This window comes from Chelonia mydas, chromosome 4 (assembly GCF_015237465.2).
Source record: "Chelonia mydas isolate rCheMyd1 chromosome 4, rCheMyd1.pri.v2, whole genome shotgun sequence".
Taxonomy (NCBI): Eukaryota; Metazoa; Chordata; order Testudines; family Cheloniidae; genus Chelonia; species Chelonia mydas.
Window position 1 is genome coordinate 112,893,584 of NC_057852.1, and position 17,629 is coordinate 112,911,212.

At 40.9% G+C, this 17,629-nt stretch overlaps 1 long non-coding RNA gene across 1 annotated transcript in view; it reads right to left on the bottom strand.

The window, feature by feature from the left end:
• The window catches only part of LOC122465386, a 52,438-nt gene that overhangs the window by 22,743 nt on the left and 12,066 nt on the right, over positions 1-17,629 (bottom strand). The window contains exon 2 of the long non-coding RNA XR_006290189.1: positions 12,944-13,039. This is a non-coding gene — a long non-coding RNA (uncharacterized LOC122465386). The remainder of the gene's footprint in view (positions 1-12,943; positions 13,040-17,629) is intronic.

Here is a 17,629-nt window from a genome sequence, read left to right on the forward strand (position 1 = left end):
AGTATCCTGTCCCACACAGTGGTCCATATCAGAGTTTCAGGGGGAATGTACAGAACAAGGCAGCTGGAATGATCCACCTGTGTTTTTCCCTTCTGGCAGTCAGATGTTTAGAGTTCCTCGAGCTTGGAGTTGCATCCCTGACAATTTTGGCTAATAATTATTGATGGACCTATCCTCCATGAAATTATCTAGTTCTTCTTTGAACGCAGTTATACTTTTGGTCTTTATAACATCCAATATTAATGAGTTCCACAGGTTAACTGTACATTGTGCAAAACATTCCTCTTGTTTTTATTAAACCTGCTGCCTAATAACTTCATCAAGTGACCCCTAGCTTTTCCATTCAAGCTGAAGGTGCACCATGGATTTATAAAGTAGCATTATGATATTTCCTGTCTTATTTTCTATCCCTTTCCCAATAGTTCCTAGTTACATCTTTGTAAGTCCATAACAACTCACTGAAGGCCATTTAGCCCATTCATCCCACCTTCTCATAAACAAACTAGGGAAATACAACCTAGATGGAGCTACGATAAGGTGGGTGCATAACTGGTTGGAAAATCATTCCCAGAGAGTAGTTATCAGTCGTTTACAGTCATGCTAGAAGGGCATAACGAGTGGAGTCCCGCAGGGATCAGTTCTGGATCCGGTTCTGTTCAATATCTTCATCAATTTTTTGTTTTAGATAATGGCATAGAGAGTATACTTATAAAATTTGTGGACAATACCAAGCTGGAAGGGGTTGAAAGTGCTTTGGAGGATAGGATTAAAATTCACAATGATCTGGACAAACTGGAGAAATGGTCTGAAGTAAATCGGATGACATTCAATAAGGACAAATGCAAAGTACTCCACTTAGGAAGGAACAATCAGTTGCACACATACAAAATGGGAAATGACTGCCTAGGAAGGAGTACTGCGGAAAGGGATCTGAGGGTCTTGGTGGATCACAAGCTAAATATGAGTCAACAGTGTAATGCTGTTGTAAAAAAAGCAAACATCATTCTGGGATGTATGAGCAGGAGTATTGTAAGCAAGACACAAGAAGTAATTCTTCCCCTATACTCCGCACTGACTAAGCCTCAGCTGGAGTATTGTGTCCAGTTCTGGGCATCACATTTCAGGAAAGATGTGGACAAATTGGAGAAAGTCCAGAGAAGAGCAACAAAAATTATTAAAGGTCTAGAAAACATGACCTATGAGGGAAGATTGAAAAAAAAAGGGTTTATTTAGTCTGGAGAAGAGAAGACTGAGAGGGGACATAACAGTTTTCAAATACATAAAAGGTTGTTACAAGGAGGAGGGAGAAAAATTGTTCTTCTTACCTTCTGAGGATAGGACAAGAAGCAATGGGCTTAAATTGCAGCAAGGGTGGTTTAGGTTGGACATTAGGAAAAACTTCCTAACTGTCAGAGTGGTTAAGCACTGGAATAAATTGCCTAGGGAGGTTGTGGAATCTCTGTCATTGGGGATTTTTAAGAGCAGGTTGGACAAACACTTGTCAGGGATGGTCTAGATAATACTTAGTCCTGCCTTGAGTGCACGGGACTGGACTAAATGACCTCTCAAGGTCCCTTCCAGTTCTATGATTCTATGATTCTCACACACCTCAAACTCATTACAGGTTCAGGCATTTGCAGAGGATGAGAGAGAACGTTATATAAAAATGTCACTCATACATCAATGGCTCTTCCGAACAGTAGCATAGAGAAGATCTATAAATGTTATCTTCTAGAAGCACTCATTCCAAATGCCTTGACCTCTAGAGGTAATCTGGATTAACCCAAATCAAAGGACAGAGGTCTCTGCCTTTCAATTTACAGGGCTCCTGTTACAGGTGTCCACACTGCATATTGTGGCTCAGACTTGCTACAGGTGCTTAGATCACAGTGCCTATTTCAATCTATTAGTGAAGAGAAGATGGAATTTCATACTAATTCCATCTTTGCTAGATTCCAAACAATTTCTAAATTCATTCTCCTGATTTGATGGTTAATACTTCAGTCTTTCTTCTTTTGTATTGTCTACCATTTCAGCAATACTATTTCAGAATAGATCCAGTAGCTATATTTTACTTAGATTTGAGTCAACATTGCATAAATATTTATATATATTTATTAATAAATATTAGCTTTGAAGATTTCCTGTAGTCATTTAGTGATGTACTATGCTGTGATCTTACATGTTGTATACTACCTTTTGTAGTAACCTGTACACCTTATTTTCAAATAGCTATGTGGTTCAAAGTGGAACATGATGTTGAATTACACCTGATTTGTCTGTTCCCTTAATAAGACATTGCAGTAACAGAGAAAATTTAAATTTTACAGGGGTTATTTGTTGCTTTAAAAATGGACACAGAGAGCTAAAGGCATTCAATATCCATATTATCTGTACAGCATTTGATAAGTGCATTGATACTATCCAAATTGTTACAGGCAATTCTGCATCTCCTTATTTTCAAGCTAAAATAATGTTATAGTTTATAAACTACAGAAAAAAGTAATGAACTCATAATGCTCACAGGGAATTATGGATTTGATGTCTTGGCACAAATCAAGCGCAGTATTTTAAGATCTGTAATAAAATCTGCCATCTTGCCATTTAGTCAGCCATTAAATTAAGGGTCATTTAAGATACCATTAAGACTTTCTTTTTAAAAGAAATAGAGAATATACTTTGAGTATCTGAGTTTAAAGCATTAAAAGACACCATAAACTGTTTAAGGGATATCTTTGTATCAAGCTGCTGTGGATACATTATTATTATACATTATGACAGCCTGTTTTCACAATTTTGATGTACAAACAGTTAGCACAAGGCTGCTAATGTATCAAGCAGAGATTTAAAAAAAATACCATGAGACAATGCCATGGGATAACACTGGAAATATTAGTGAAAAGAATTATTAAATACTGGCCAACTTGATAACCCACCCGATGGCCACTGAGCTCTCATAACTCCCAGTGAAACCATGGGAGTATTGGGTGGAGGTAAGGAGTTTTGAGGATTGGATCCAGAGTATACACTTTAGCATCTATAGTTGTTGCCCATAGTGCCAAGTAAATTTTGAGGAAAAGGAAAATGATTCATGATTTCCCAATGCCAAATCCAGGAAATATGAACCAGATGCAGTTTAAAACAAAAAAAAACCAAAAAGAATATGTTTTGATGCTAAAATTGAAGATCTTCATTTAATTATAATATTTTTCTTGCATTGTTAACTTTCAAGTTGTTGCTAAAGATACTAGGTCACACTGAACAGCTGATGTACAGTACCTAGGAAGTTAGAGACACTTATGTCTTTCAGCTACAGTATAAAACCAATGACCATTCATGGTCATTAAAGATCCAGGGTCATTTTCCACAGGAGTAGCAGTGATAAGGTGAGCAGTGTCATGGCCAAATTCCAGTTTGGGAAATGACAGTCTGCCTAACTGAAATATCTTCTGGATTTTCAGCTGGAGAAGTTCATTTTCATTTCCTCTCCTACGGTGTTAACAAGTGCAGAAAAACTACCCTGCTCCCTTTCAGAAGTGAGCCCTATACAGAGAGAGCCTGATGCTTTAACTTTGTCATGCTTAATAGTGCACATGCAGGGGAGTAACCCCACTGACTAAACACATGGGTAGGTGCTACTTGAGGTGAGACACGATTGCAGAATAGGACCCAGAGTTTGTAGCCAGAGATAAGTCTGGATGGAAAGTGACATATACATGCAACATACATATTGTGTATGTATATTTATGCAAGAAGTGCAAAAAGGAGAGCACCATGAGCAATTTGTGCACCAATCCTACAAACAATGGGTTAGAATCTTCATTGCATCCAGCTTACACTGGATGCAGCAGAGACAGGGGCTATCAGGGTCTGATTACAACTCTCTGATTCTCTGCTCAACCCTTGTCCTAGGTTCAAGTTAAAGGAGCAGATGGGCTGCTCTAACCTACATCAACTGGCAAAAGGGCCACCCCTAGCTGAGATAGCTAGAGCGCATTATGGTCTGGCTATTTTTCCTCCCTGTTCCTGCATTTGGGTCTATGGGAAAAGTAACATAAGAGCCAGCTCTATGTCAGCTGGGGATTTCCTCACTCCAGGGTAAGTTTCACAAAGGGAGCATTTGTAACCTGCAGGTGCAGCTCTATCATGGTAGCAATGACAGAAGCTTTAGTGTAGACAGAGGTCAGGTTTTCTTACTTCTTTATCACCTAAACACTACTCTTGTCATGGTTAAATGACACGAATAAGGAATCCTCAAGTCTGCAATGCACTTCCCCTTATTCTGACAGAGCCCTGATTGTGTGACCTTCAGCTTAGACTGTAAAATCTCTCTTCTTCCAGTCTTTCTTTGCGGGGGAGAGGTGAGAAGATGACCGGGTGCTTTTGGAAGAGTTGGAGAAGCTGGAGAAAATTGGGAGGGTTTTAGCTTGGCATTTAGCCCAATTTGTAGGTCATAAGAATTTCTCAGTGTATTTTGTACACATGGCCAAAGCTTTGGATGTAAGCATTTTAAATCAATCAAAATACATAAACTGCTGACTCCCACTGGTGAGCTGCTTATGATCTCAACAGCAGGTAGTACAAAACTGGTTAAAAGTTAATAGGTTTGTTTTCTCATAAATCCCAGATTGATCTATACCTCACCAGGATCCTTGCTCCTTCACAAAGTCAGATCAGTGTTACCAGCTGCCAGTTACAGGGCCAGAGGTTACTTTTCCAGGAAGAGCAAGTAAATCTCCTGAGTCTCAAAGCTGGAAAAGGGATCACCGTAAAGATGGTGAAATGATTCCTTGTAAATAGATTATTGGATGAATTTTGTGCTATATTTCATTAACTTATTTACAAGGTTTTTTTAATTTTCATTATTTGATGAGTTCGATTGTGTTGAGTTATAATTATTGGTCATAATGGGTTACGAATTGTACATATCCTATTATTTTTGTGAACCCATTTCCCCACCCCTATCCCAACCCATTTGTTTGTATCTCATAGACTTTAAGGTCAGAGGGGACCATCATGATCATCTAGTCTGACCTCCTGCAGAACCTCACCCACCCACTCCTGTAATAGACATCTAACCTTTGGCTGAGTTACTGAAGACCTCTGATCATGATTTAAAGACTTCAAGTTACAGAGAATCCACCATTTACACTAATTTAAATCTGCAAGTGACCTGTGCTGCAGAGGAAGGTGAAAACCCCCCATCCTAGGACTGCATTAGCCTTTTTCATGGCCACATCACATTGGCAGCTCAGTCATCCTGTGATTAACCAATACACCCTGGTCTTTCTCCTCCTCTGTCGCTTCCAAGTGATATGCTCCCAGCTTATAGCAAAAATTCTTTTTGTTAGTCCCTAACTGCGTGACCTTGCATTTTACACTATTAAATTTCATCCCATTTCTATTAATCCAGGTCATCCAGATCTTCTTGTATGATATTCCAGTCCTCCTTCGTATTGGCAATACCTCCCAACTTTGTGTCATCCGCAAATTTTATTAGCACACTTCTACTTTTTGTGCTAAGGTCAGTGATAAAAATGTTAAATAAGATTGGTCCCAGGACTGATCCCTGAGGAACTCCACTAGTAATCTCCCTGCAGCCTGATAGTTCATCTTTCAGTATGACCCGCTGTAATCTCCCCTTTAACCAGTTCCTTATCCATCTCTCAATTCTCATAGTAATCCCCATCTTCTCCAGTTTAACTAATAATTTTCCAAATGGAACTGTATCAAATGCCTTACTGAAATCCTTTGTCTAAAAAAAAAAAAATCAGTCATCTTCTCAAAGAAGGAGATCAGATTGGTCTGGCATGATCTACCGTAAGTGTTGTCCACTTATGTTTTGTCTTTTAGACTGTAAGCTTTTGGGGGCATGCAGCGTTATTTACTATGCTTTTACAGTGTATTGTACAAAGAGGTATTCACCTGGCTGGCCCCTAGGCACTACTGCAACATAAATGTATACCATTAATAATATTTACATATGAATCAAATAATATTTGGCAATTCATTTGACAGCTTTTTACCAGTCATTGTATACTTTATTTATTAAGGTTTTTGATTACCCTAGTCACTATTGCAGTGAGACATTAACAAACAAAGGTATTTCCCCTGCTAAAAGCAGCAGTTTGGTAAGTAACCATGTTAATACATAAGCCAGAGGAAATACGGTTGAGAGAACAGAAACCTCTTTAGTGTTGGCAGTGATAGATATGCTTTTGAAAGTGCATTTTCAGCTGGACTAGATAATCCATGCAGTTTGCAGTAGCCCCAGGGCACAATGTTTCATCTAAATTGTGATGCTTACTCAGCACTTACAAGGGAGACTCTGCATGTCGGATTTCAACAGATACTGACCAAGCAAGTAGCTGATTTGGGGGGTCAAACTGGGTTCATGCTGAAATGAAGAAAGCCTGTCATTTTTGCCTTCGGTATGACTGGAGAGTAATAAACTTGACAGAATATCTTTATTCAGTAAACGTTTGCTAGCGGCTGAATGACTGTACACAAACCAGTTTTCTCATATTGATGGAATGTTATCTTGCATTCTTAAATTTTTACTGTGTGCTTAGCAATGGCACAATAGCCGCTAACACCATTGTTCTGCTCTTTTGGTCGCCATCACAACTAATCAGAGGGGAAGAATGACCTTGTGATTAAGGAATTGAAGGGGGACTCAAGTGAGCCGGGTCCCATTCCCACTTCCGTCATAGGTGTCCTTGTGTTATCTTGGGCAAGACACTTAGGGTTAGATTGTGATATCCTTACTCATGCTGAATAATACCTTACCTCACAATGTGGTATATCATTGAGTAGTTCCACTGAAATAACTGTAGCCTAATGGTGTTAAAATCAGGCCCTTAGTTTCTATGTGCCTCAATTCTCCATCTATAAAATTAGGGTAATAATAACTGTCTTTGTCTGTCCTCTCATTTAGATTGTAAGCTCTCTGGAGCAGGGACTGTCTCTTACTATGTGTATGGAATATGACCAGTATTACAGAGCCCAGATAGCTGTTGGGGGTGTCTAGGAACTACTGACATATGATAACTAGTATTAATAGCCTTGTAGCATTTTCTTATCCTTTGACTTCAGTGGGAGTTTTATCTAAGGAAGAGCCAAGATTAGGCCCTGTCTGGATAACACAATTTGCAGTCATGTACAGCAACTACAGATGGGTCTGAGCTGCAAGGTTTGGAGATATTCAGATCTGGAGACTTGGCTCCATTCTAGTAGCAATGCACATAAGAGATAGAGTGCCATTATTTTGTTTTTGAATAAAAGAGTGCCATGCATCGTTATTTCTAGGGCCTTACATGGAACCAGGAGTTAATATGCGAACAAGATTGTGCAAATTAACATGATAAAATGATTATCTCCTTTCTACCTCCACCTACTCACTATGAACATTTACCCATTTGTAAAATCCAACTAAACGTTTAAGGTTCCGACATTTTGGGGAAAAGTTTCTTCACTTATAGTTTCTAGCTAGGGCCATTACCAGAGGTGTCAAAATATTGCAAGAAAACCTGTCCTTGTGAGCATTCTGGCTGCAACCCAGACTGGAAGTACCTGGAAGCTCAGGAGAAGGACTGTTCTGCTGAGATTTCGAGCCCAGTTTCACAGACTCAGGAGATTCAGAAGGTTTTACTAAGAGTCCAAGAAGCATCTGAACTCCTGGACCTGATTCTCCTCATACAGGCATGAGTATCTCCCATTGACTTCAGTGAGCTACTTGTGTCCTGTGTGGAGATAAATAAAGGCTCTTTTTATCTAAACTGATTATTGATTATCTAAACTGAATCTGAACTTTTGAGGCTTGCCCATCACTATTACGAAAAACCTCTTCCTCCCCCACATAGAATATTCTAAGATTTTGGAGAATTATAGGTGCTAATTCATATCTTTTCATCTAGATCTCATCTGCTCTAAAGTTCACAATTGTTAACAACATCACAGAACACTTGACCTCACACATATTCTAAAGTTAACATCCTCTGTCCTCGAACTAATAAAACTTGCTCCCTACACTTAATCCATTAAAGTTAAAACAAACAAGCATATTGCAATCACTTTTACTTGCGGAGTAATATTTGTTTGGTTTAAAGATTGGCTATCCTATAGCTCGTTGATTAATAGAAGAAAAAAAATCATAACACTTCAGAAGGGAGTGGGTATGGCATGGACCTTGTATTCTGTAAAGGACTCATATTTTGCTTTGCTTTTAAAGAATAGCCAGTTCTTGCTACATTTTACTGGCTAAAGCACGGAAATGAAACTGATCAGTATTTATAAAGAAATGTCTTTCAGTCACAGTGATACCTGTCTTTGTGTAAATATGCATGTTTGTGTATCCCCTCACTAAACCTGCCACTGAATCCAGTGTCCTTGCCAACTTATCATAAGGCTCTGAGTGTGTATATGTAAACAAGTTGTTTAATAATAACCCCAAAGAGCTTTCTTTTAACCTGAGCACACCCTTCATTGTCCCCTTTCCATGCTATGCCTTTTTGTGATAATTGGGTCTACAATTTTATCCTAACCTGAGTTCAACTGTAAAAAGTGAGTGAAAGTTTATAAAGTGTCACAACCTATAACAATAAATGTTGGAAAGAGGCGCAAAAGCAAGACAGAAAGGCTGAATTAGTCCAAACAAAAAGGCCTACTGGTATAACTCAAGGACTCTGTTAAGATCATGCTTGATAAACCAAAAATGTGGGACTGGAAATTAGTGAACCAAAATTGGTGTGTTGGATTTTAGGCCTAATTGGTGGACAAACTAATGAGGCAATGGACTATTCCACCCATCACTCGATTTTAGGGTCCTCAACGAAAGAGACTTTGGGAGATACATTGACTACTACGGTGAGCTTCACCATTACAGCTGCCACCCCACTGTTTCTGGGGACCCCAGTCCTTTATCATCCTGATCCTGAGAGATGTCCTGACCAGACTGAGCCAGAGAGAGGGACCCACATGACATCACCACCTCTGATTGAACCCCAAACACCACCTGGGATGTGACACTTTGTTCCCAGCTCTCTACCTCCAAATGTGTCTTTTTCTTCCCTACCTTATTTTTTCTTTTCCCCCCTCTCTCTCCTTTTTCCTTCTGTCTCATAAGAGTCAAGCCTAGCTGGCCAAGACTGCATAGTTTGCAACACTGCTGTAAGCCTGTGACCAGAAAGAGGCAGCTAAAAGCAATGCCCTAGATAACAAGATTCTGGCACAACTTTCCCAGGTCTTGGAGTGGCTGATCAGACCTTCTGCTGTGCCTGTGTTTTTCAAGCAGTGAGCTTGCAACAAGAGAGACAGAAGCTGCATTTTCTACCTTTGCTGTTCTTTTCTCTCCTTTTGTGTGTGTGTGTGTGTTTGTCTTGTTTTGTCTTCTAGGAAATGGTATTGGACTTTAACAACAACAGCAATAACAACAGCTGGAGCCCATCTCAGCTAAGTTCTTTTCTTTACCGCAAAAAGGACAGTTATTGCCATCTTTGTTACCATCTAAGAGACTGTGAAACAAGGGGGGGTTTCCTTCTAAAGACTCTCCAGCTAAAGCCAAAGGGAACCAGGTATATTGTTAAAATTAAGACATTACTCAATACTTTACATTTCATATGCTTTACCTGCTTTTCCATCTTTTTCTGTATCTTTAATAAAAGCTTAAAAGGATGTTTAATGGTGTGTTTGCCATGGTACTAAGCAGGCTGAAGTCTCTGTATACCAAACCTTGTTTAACACTCTTTAATGTTGGACAGTGACTGGGCTATGTTAAGACCTTTGATTTTTGTGCATATATATATTCCATTTAAATTAATACAACAACCCGCAAGTACATTCAGGACCATATGTTTCAGGTATAATTACGTGTAATAGCTTTGTGAGATGTGAGATACTGGTATGTCCAAAAGGCTATGGGAGTGACTTAAAGCTCAACATGCATTATGCTGCATTTCCTAACTGTCATAGTGCAGGCCATCCCGGCATGCCTCCTTGCAGTCAGGTGTAGCATTACAGGTGAGCCCTGCCTTGGTTTCCCCTCACTCAGGGTTTAAACAAGTCCAAACAGGCCAAGCCTTCAGGTATTAAGGAGTGCTCCCCTTTGCAGGGTCTCAGTTATTAACAACAATCAAAACAACAAAAAAAAGAAAACGGTATAATCAAACCTGTACCCCAGCATGTTAGCTGGGAGACAGAGTCTTAGATTATCTGTTCCCTCCTGAGGGCACTGCTTGCTTCTGTTCAGGCCCTTTACCAGCAGGGTTCTCTCCAGGCCTGGATTAAAGAATTTTGGGGCCCTGTGCACTATGGAAATTGTCTCCCTCCCCAGCTTTTCCTAAACTAGACAGCAAAGTGCCCCTACCCCACACATATCCCACTCCACACAAGCCTCAGAATGCGCCACCCACCCACACACACAGACCCCTGAATACCTTTCTTCCCCACCCCACCTGATGGAGGGCAGCCAAGCCAAACCTGAATGAGTGGTGTTGTGACTCGGTGCTCAGGGTTGTAGCACTGCTAAAAAAATTTTCCCACCCCAGTCAACGGGAATCCCCCCGAGATAGGGGCCCTGTGCAAGTGCACCCAGTGCATTTTATTTAATTCATGACTGGTTCTGCTCAGGTCGTGGCCCCTGGAGCCCAGTCTCTTGCAGCTACCTGGGTAGAATCCTTCTCTGGATTCAGGGGTCCATGGAGATCTGTCAACTGCAGCTCTTTCCCAGGGGCGGGCAGTATGTAGTTCCAGCAGGCTGGACTTCCTGTTACCATTTGGGAGTTCCCTTTGCAGAGACCAGGCACTCCTGGATGCCTGCCTTCTTAGGCTGGGGTGGGGACCCTTTAGCAGTGAGCAGGCTTCCTCCCTCCCACTTCCTGGATCCCAATAGGATCACTCTCCTGTAGCCCTCTGGCCTGGAGGGAAGAAGGAGGGAGAGGGCTGCTCCTGCTGCTGGGGCTGCTAGGCCCTGAAGCTCTCGCTGCTGCTCCGGCTACTCCCATGGCTGGGCCAGACACGCACCCCCCCCAGTTCTGAAGCTGTCCCTTTAGGAATCTCCAGGAGCACCTGCCCAGGCTCCCTGCTCTGGTGGGTTCTCTGGAGAGTTTCCTGTCTCCAGAAGTACTCCCTGCTTTGGTAAGCTCACCTAATGAGCTCACCTAGGAGTTCCATTCCTCAGAAGCTTCTTGTCTCCTTGGGAATGCCTTCCTTAATGCAGCCCAGGGAACCTTTTTTTTAGGTTTACTAATTAACCATTCAGCAGCCACCTGGAGCAGTCAATGACCGCAGCTGGACCTTGAGAAGGCATTAGTGGGCAGTCAGGGACCTGGTTCTGATTTGACGCTAATCCAGAAAAAGTGGATAAGATGTTGCTTAAATGCAGCAACTTGATGTACAATTTCTTCATCATTTTAAGAACTCCCCTGATTGCGGAACTCTCGCCTGACTGGTGAAGGAGCGGGTGGGGGGGTCTCCTGTTGGTTTCCAGAAGAAGGTCATCTTTAAGGTCATAATGCCTCTCTTGTGTTCTCTGTGGTTGAGCCATGTACACGGCTTTTAAATTTCTTCAGTGGCTGATAGGCATTCGTGTGGCTGAAGAAAACCAATCTTCCATACTATGGTGATGAACGCTCAGGCATTTGCTGAATGTCATTCATAGATCCAGATCACACTGTATGACTACCCTGTCCTCATCATTATTTACCATTCTGCTAGTCTTAGTCGTCCCCAAATGTTACCAGCAATGATTTTAGATTTACTTCTAGAACGTTGAGAAAAACGTAGAATGGCATCAGACACAGTTTCGATCCCTGTGGAACCCCACTGGAAACACCCCCAGGCCATGATGAATTCCCATTGACAACTCCTTTTAGAGTTAGCTACTTGTTAACTGATTTAACATGTACATTATTTATATTATATCCTGCTCATTTTGAAATAAGCATGTCATGCTATATGAGTTTAAATGCTTCACAGAAGTCTGTTACATCTACAAAGCTACCTTTATCAAGCAAACTTGTAATCTCATTAAAAAATTGAATCAGGCTTGTTTGAAAAGACTTATTTTCCATCTTTTGATTCTTTAATAATTGAATACTGTATCATAATTTTTCCCAGGATAGATGTCAGGTTTATGGCCTGTAATTTCCCAGGTGATCCTGCTTGCCTTTTTTAATATTGGCACAACATTAGAACTCTTCCAGTTTTCTGGAATTTCACTTATATTCCATGATGTGTGAAAAACTAACATCAGCAGGCCACAGATTCCCTCAGCCAACTCTTTTAGGACTCTTGAGTACAAATTATCTCAGCCTGTTGATTTAAAAATATGTATCCCTAGTAGGTGCTATTTAGCATCATTTTTAATACTAATGGACTACAAATTACTTCAGCAGCATCATGTGATACAAAGATATCATCCTTCTTCTTTCCAAATTCCCAAGTTCCTTAAGGAGGGGAAAATGATGAATGCTTTATTTGGCATGTCATTATTGAATACTGTATGCAGCATGGTTGTAACTGTGTTGGTCCCGGGTTATTAGAGAGACAAGGTGAATGAGGTAATATCTTCTATTGGACTAAACTCTATTGCTGAGAGACATGTTTTTTCCTTGCACAGGGTGGAAGGAGAGCTCTGTGAAAGCTTGTGTCTCTCACCAACAAAAGTTGATCCAATAAAAGATATTACCTCACCCATATTGTCTCTGTGTTATTGAAAACTGTGACTTGTCAACATGTTATTTGTCTCAGTTCCTTGCTTCTTTCTTTAATCGAGACACATTAGCCAAATGCACAGTGTTCTATGACTCTCTGTTTCACACCTCTGTCTGTTCTGAGTGGGGATCTAACATTAATATAAAATAGAGTGCTTTTATATCAAGTGTCAGGTGTCCTACAACTGGGAGAGAGAAAATTCCTAGCCACATTAGCTGGATTTTTTTCTTACCTCAAGCCTTCTAGTCTTCTTCTGCAGCTCCCAAGAGAAAGGTGGTGAGGTCAGAGAGTCTGAGACTTCCTCCCGATAAGGGCAAGTGATGAAAAGCTGAGGAATTATGCAAAAAGGTTAGAAAGTGAGATCCCTGTTTGCAATTAGCTGTCCTCAGTGTGTTTTTCCTATATCCATTAATTACAATAGGAGATTTGGTAGCTATTACGATTTGGCTACTTTACCTGAACCAACACATCTATGGGTAAAAGTTGGATCAAATTACAAGAGTTTCGGTGTCTTGGTAACTCACTCACCTCTGTTTTGTGGTAGCCTTGGAGGTCTCCATTAGTTGAAATGATAGGGAAAGAATGCCTTTGTTATCATTTTAGAGCTAGAAGCAGTTTTTGCTGTTTTATATATGGAATGAAAGAAAAAGCATGCAGGCAGGAGAAGGGTATTTGAAAGTAAACATCAAGAGATAACTTAGAATAATATGCCCATATACTTCGAACAATCCAAGTTAATGTTCTTAGTCTATTTTTTTTAAATGAGTAATTATTTTCTTCTTCTCTTTGGATAATCATTATTATCCTAGTACTGTGTATGACAGCTGTACTTGCAAATTGACAACAAAACAGAAGTAAGGTAAAAGTAATGAGCTGCTATTGGGATGTAAAGAGACAGAGAAGGAAACAATGTAAACAAAGTTTCTAGATTAGAGGAAGTGGCAATGAGAAGATCACCATTTGTTGCTTAGATGTGCAATATTCTTCATGAACATTCACAGTGATCTTCATCTTTCAATACTATTCCATTCTAATAGTTCCTATAATATGTTTCTCAGGCTGAGGGACAGGATACTGGGCTAGATGGATCTTTGGTCTGACCCAGTATGGCTGTTCTTATATGTTTACAATCAAATGTGGGGGATGGGCGAGCTAAATTTTAAAATACATTTCCCTTTTGTTAACATATCATGACCAAGATTAAGAATTCTACAGAGGCTTAAAAAGGCACAAAGACTAAAAACTTTCAATGAGATATAAAACTAAAACAGATGACAACAAACCAAGAACTATATTGACTGTTTATCAACTGCATGAAGATAGGGAGATACTTTTTATTTTCTCCTGAAAAGGATTTGCTTACTAGAACTTTACGAACAGATTTCAACTTTTGAAAATTTATTTAATCCTCAGAATTATTCTGCAAATAATTATTGGTCTGTAGCTCATCTGTATGCAGCTAGTTGCAAGTATCCCATAGGTGAAAAATAAGCTATTTAGGCTAGATACGTAGGTCAGATGGCATGGATCCAACTAGAAGAACAGAGGCCTGGATCCACAAAAGGATTTAGGCATTATAAGGAGGAGGACTTCCCTTATAACCTTTAGCCAGTGGTTAGAGTACTCACCTGAGAGACCACTGGTTCAAGTCTGCCCTCTGCCTGCTGAGGAGAATGGATTTGAACAGGGGAGTTGCCACATTTCAGGAGAGTGCCCTAATCACTGGATTATGGAATATGTTAATGTGGAGTTCCTCAATCTCTTCAACTGAAGTTGTGCCACTTTAATTAAATAGTAATCAGGATAGAGAAAGAATAAGAATCACTCTGTGCACTCATCTGAAAGATAGCAGAACCCTGTTCAAATCCCTTCTCCTTAGCAGGCAGAGCAGGGAGTTGCACTGGTTATCTCCACATCCCAGTGAGTACCCTAACCACTGGGCCAAAAGTTATAAATGATGTCCTTCTCCTACTGCCCCTGCTGTTTTGTGTTGAGGCACACAGCCTCTGAGCATACCTACAGTATTGGGCCGTGCACATGAGTTAGGTGGAAGAACACCTATCTTCCCTCTGTTTGTGGATCACTCTGCAGCTTGGACAACAGATAGGCATCTGGACGCCTCGAGCGAGGCAGCAGTGCTCATGCTCACAGGCAGGAATATAGGTGCCGAGGGAACTTTCACTACAAAAGCTTAAGTGCTTTACGTTCCTACAGGGATAGGCAGCAGCTGAGTGGGGGGTTTGTGGATCACAGTGTCAACTAAAAATGGAACTTAGGTGCCTATATTTGGGGGTTAGGGTCCTGGTCAGAAGCCTTAGAATCAGATGTCCAATGTGAATGTTTGCAATTTCAGATTCTAAATTCAGTTTATATTCTGCAATTTTGGTGATTGTTTTGACCAGGAAACTCATTTGCTAAGATATTCATAGCAGATGAAATCCTCCCATGTGCAGAAAGCCAGCAGCAGAGCTTCGCCTCACTAACACCCAATTTTGGTGGCTGTAATGGGGAGTAGGCCTTGCATTGACCTGTACCCCATGAGTGAATTTAACTCAGAAAGCAATAAAATTATTAAAAAAAATAATTGCATAAGTAAGTTATATGATTTACAGTTTCCAAATAGCTCTTAGCACTCTTGAGCTGTCTTTTGTAAACTCAACCTTTCTGCTATCACAAGTTCGTCCTATCTAAATTATCTATGGTATTTGTAAGGCACTCATGATATCTAGGAACCAGACTTCCTATGATGCCTGGTCTTCGAACATTTGAGCTGTTATGTCTCCCAAAATCCACACCGTCCATCATGCTTTTTAATTTTTAATGACAATTGTAGCTGGTTGAGCTAGAGCATATATTTTAGAAAGATTTGATTTAAAAACTTCACGTGATGGAGAATCCACCATGTCTCTAGGTTCTGATGGTAAAATAAAACACTACACTGCACATACCATTTCTCCCCTGGGGAGGGGGAGATGAGAAAAAGAGTGAACCACACATGACCGATGTTAGTTGTGTTTCTTAATGCACTCAGATACTAATGGTGATGAGTGCAATATAAGAACCTATATAGAAACAGAAATTACCCTCATTGTTAACAGTTTGTGCCTTAATTCTAGTCAGAATTTGTCTAATAAATATACCAACAAGTCTAATTTCTTTCTTTTTCTGAGACAACATACAAACCTACATGGCTGTCTTTGTTTATTTCAAAGGGGCTCTCCCATTGCCCACCTGTTCAAACATAGCTCTGTGAAACATCGAACGCTTCCACACAATCATGTAAAAGTTCTGAATATATTTTCCATTTTCACCCAATTCCCCATTATTTTCCTGAACACTGTATTCAACACCTTTCAGCTTGCGGAACTTAATTACTGCTGCACATCAATCACAATCCTTAGGTCCACTGCGCAAAGTAAGCAGGATTCACTTGTGTATTGCGAAGGTCAGTCCTTTGTTTTGCAGTGGAAAAAACCCATAGTATATGTGTCAAAAGTACAGATATGGAAATGATTAAAAGGGAGAATTTGGCTGTGTACGCATTCTGAGTGGCCAGTTAGGTCTTTTCAGTGATGTTTGAGCCATGTACCAGCCTCTGCTGGGATTTCCTCACACTGGAACACGTACAAAAGCCTTATATCGATTCTAACTGGATAGAGCAAGGGAAATATTGATGGAGGAAGGACAAAGATAAAATAGCATCCTCTGGAAATCAGGGTGAAAAAAGGTGTGAGGAAGTGGTGAGGAGAGTGAAGCTGAAAGAGTTTTTCCACCTATCAGCCACTTGCAACTCACCTCTTACAGTAAAAAGCAGTAAAAACTGTTCAATAGTGTTCACAAAGGAGAGGATGAAATTCACCCCTGTGAATCAAGTAAGCAAAAGGTCTATGTATCACTTAAGCCTCTTAAGCCTTCAAAATAGAAGTGGAAGGAAGATTCAAAACCTCAGGCCTGGTTTACACTACAAAGTTAGTTCGATGTAAGCTGCCTTGCATCAACCCATTTTTGTGTGTGTCTACATTTACATTAGTTTCCCACAGATTTAAGTGCCCCATTACACCAACATAGCAACACCAGCTCCCCGAGTGGCATTGAGCCAAGGTTGATATACGGAGGTCAACGCAGCATGGGTGTAGACACCGTGCTACCACCAACAGCTATCTAACAATGCCCGACACTGACCGCTCTGGTCACAATTGTTAACTTCACTACTCAGGGGTCACGCCTACTGGAAGCCTACTCTTTAAAATCCCCACTCATTTTTGAAATGCTTTTTCTGGTTGTCCAGCTTGGTGAACACACCTTTATCTGCTCTTTGTTGTGCGCAACTGCCCATCTGACCACGCTGGCTACATGCTCCAGACGTGCTCCTGCCTAGAGTAGACAGGAGTTTTTGGATCTCCTGGGCCTGTGGGGGGAAGATGCTGTCCAGGCACAGCTCTGACTCAGCCATAGAAATGTTGACATCTATGAGCAGATTGCTCAGGGGAATCAGGAAAAGGGGTACAACAGAGACCAGCAGCAGTGCCACGTGAAAGCCAAGGAACTGCATCAGGGATATCAGAAGGCCAGAGAGGCCAACAATCGATGTCGTGCCAAGCAGCAGACCTGCTACTTTTACAAACAGCAGCATGTCATATTTGGTGGAGACCCTGCTGCAACCCTGAACACCACCATGGATATCTCCAAGGGGTCGGAGTCACAGGTCCCTGCTGTGAACAGTGAGGAGGAGGAGTATAGGAGGCAGGTGAACAGGGGGTCCAGCTGTGCCGTGAGACAGGACCTGTTTTTGATGCCACCACAGTTCAGCCAGTCCCTTCAGTCAAGCACGAGAGAGCCTCATACAGGGGAAGGAACCTCGGATAGGTGTGAAAATGTATTTTCCATTACAGTTATCGTGCCCCCAACTTAGCAGGAC